This window comes from Bombus impatiens, unplaced genomic scaffold (genome assembly GCF_000188095.3).
Source record: "Bombus impatiens unplaced genomic scaffold, BIMP_2.2 scf_0235, whole genome shotgun sequence".
NCBI lineage: Eukaryota > Metazoa > Arthropoda > Insecta > Hymenoptera > Apidae > Bombus > Bombus impatiens.
This window is the reverse complement of record NT_176654.1, coordinates 1-3,322: the sequence shown is the minus strand read 5'-3', so window position 1 is coordinate 3,322 and position 3,322 is coordinate 1.

Genomic DNA, 3,322 nt, shown 5'->3' with positions numbered 1-3,322 from the left:
GGTTTTTTTTTTTTTTTTTTTTTACCATCCGCGGGGAACGTAAAAACCCAGGCCGCGAAACGGGGACGTTGGCGCGTAACAAATGTTTCATAATAACATCCTTGTCACGTATGATCCACAGACAACGAGTTCGTCGCAAGGTAGAAACACCGAAGGTTTTTGTGTCGCGATGCAACGGAGATGATCGCGCGTTGTGCAACTGACTTCGCGTTATCTGCCAATTACAGTGGCGATCGACCGTTTAATTCTTCGATTTTCCCAGATCAGGTTGACGATACTGTATTTTTACGAAACAACGCTGTCTCGTTAGTTTGGTCTTCAAGATGCCGCATTACGCGTGGAAAAGCGACTCGTTCTATTCTTCTCAAAAGAGGTAGATTATATTCGTCGGAGAACTGCAGGCAGAGCATACGATAAAACGAAATCGTATCGACGACATTTGTACGATCAAACGTTTGATTTTGCATAAGCGTCTCCAATCAGGTTTTGTGTAATCAGAATTGAAAACTGTAGGCTGATTTTGTAGTTGTTGACGCGCGGTACGAAACGGGGTACCGATGTAATTTTATTTTCCATTGGAACAAGTAATCGTTACGAATTGTTAGAAATTTTTTAATTGTCAATGTTACATAAATATTCTTATCTATTTGGCCACCGCTGTATGTGCAACTATATCTACTAGTAAACGCTGCGTATCACCACTTTGGATCAGCTTTATCACAAAATGATAAAACACTCGTCGTTCGAGCCGTCTGTATCTGTGGATAGAAACTTAAAAAGAGAAGAGGCCTCGGTGGAAAGGCCGATGATCGATTCGCTAATCGAATGAAGCGACGTGAATTATTTCCAGTGGTTCGTTACGATTCCGTTATCGGGAAACGCGAGATTGAAAATGACTCGATTTTACGCGATCGACGTGCATTCGTCTGAAACGCATTCGATCACGGAAGATGAAAGAGCGTCGCGTCGATTTTAATTATTAGCGCGATTGGTCGTCTCTCGCGTGTTCTTCTTTCTAAGATTTCAAGCAGACTTCGAAGGGAATCGAAATTGCAATTTGCCGGATGACGACGACGTTTCTCGATGCCTTTGTTTCGCCTTTCTTTTTTCGTAAAACAGCTTCGCGTCATGCTCATGCGTGGAACTTTAATAATCTCCGCCCACGTTTTACGCGTAGGTGCAAAGCAATTGCAGCTTTGTATCGCGCTACGACCTCGCCTCTTCCCAGAAAATTATTTACTAATCCCAATTTTCTCTGGCTATCGATTTACGCAGCAGTGTCCTCGTGCTTGAATCGAGTGGAACGTTCGAACGAATAATTTTAAAATACATTTCTTACAGAGAAGTTCGATTCAACGGAGTTCATCGTCGAAGAAGCATTTTGCACGATCGAAGTTGCGCCATTAATGAAATTTTATAAATCTTAAGTTATCAGTCTCGACGATAGAACTACCAAACTAGTCGACCGATGGTCGAAACTTTCCGTGAATCCGTCACAGTGCACAAGCGTCGGAATATTTAAATTGCACATTTAGCGATGTAGCAAATTCCTCGTAGCAAATTATCGAATGTCCATTAATCGCGAACCAAAGACTACGTGGGTACGGATCATTTGGAAGCATTAAAAAGTCGCTAAAAAACTGCTGTTTACATGGAGTCTGTGGCAAAAAGGTTTGCGCGATTAGCGATCACGCGTAACCGTAGTGAGAAATTGTCTGCCTCTACGAAACAAACGTATCCACGATATTCGATTAACCATACAATTGATTCTTTGTAAAAATTGCCCTCGTTACCGAAGAAAATTAATATCCCGCATTTGTAAGCTCCGCGAGAGCACAGAATCGCAGGAGGAAAGCAAGATGGGAAATATCGATTTTACGTATCGAGCTATTATTGACAGTTTGTAAAAACAGTTTACGCGATTAACGTACCCGTCCGATATTGCGATTTCAGCCGCAATAAGAAGAAAGCACACGGTAAACAGAAGTTATCTACATCGGTAGCTCAAGTGCGATCAAAAATACGCGGAAAAAGCGAAATTGGTCGGGATAAATCCTCTTCTCGTGATAAAGTAAAATTACCGGTGAAATGTTGACGATTCTGAAAAACAAACCGGGATGAAATATGAATAAAAAAAGGTATAGCTGCGATGACAAACGAAGCAGACGAATTTATCCCGTGAATTTATCATAGTTATCGGGATTCACGCGTGCATCCGACGAACGGTATAAACGACGAACAGACTACGTATAGCTTCCGAAAATTCGATCTTTCGGACGGATAAAATGAAAGAACGACCGAGAACCTGACCCGAATTGGCGGAAACAGGAAGCCGTTTCTATTTCTAGTTTACGAGAGCAACGATACTTAACGCGAAATTCTACCGGTTTCTCGAATATCCCGAGCGGCGAGAAAATCGGTCGAGACACTCGCGTACAGGCTGTGAAAAATGCGTAGCCTGCGTGAACACCAGGCGACGAAAGAAAAATCTAGGTCGTTGCTGGAACGCGTCGAAGATATCTCGCGATAATATTAAAACCGCTTTACGTTGGAATAGCGCGATGGCGGCTTGTTCGCGAATCCAAGTAAATAGAAGCTGAATTTTCCACCGTTATTTATTCCGAGAACCGTTGCTGGTGTCACGGACGAAATCCGACTAAACAAAGCGATAAAATAGCGAAATTCCAAGCGCCTTAGCATGAGTGACCATCGGGATAACATTCGGTCACTCTATCCGTTCTTCGAAATATATGATCGAAGACTTTTCCCACTCCCACGAATAAAAGAATTTAAATACTACCCCTAAAATCATCCAAAGTAAAAAATAAAGTTTCTTTTTTTTTAAATTTCTTTTTATTCTACGTGACACCGGTCCGTTCTTAGCCGCAGAACCTTTGCAATTCCGCTCGATTTCTTGGGCCGCGATCGTTGCGCGAATCTCGACCAACTACTTTTGTACGTGTACGTAGCAATGCGTAACGCGATCGCTTGTAATCCTACACGAGCAGAACCCACGGAAGGGGATCATTCATGCGCCAAGGATTACTTGTCGGAGTTGAAAACGCATCGTGATTGCGTTCCCTTGATCTTTTGTGCTCGATGTATATTCTGATGCTGCTTTAAGTTCTCAATAGCGTGTACGTACACGTGTAGGAATAAAGATTGATTATGTCGATGCCTTGCCGGATTAAAAGAATTTGTCCTTACGTAGGATAACATTGTTTGAAACGTTAGATAATTATTATTTATCTATGTTAATTGTAACGTCTTAACCTCTTAACCTACGATTTACGTTCGAGAATTTTGGGCCGAAAATCTAAAC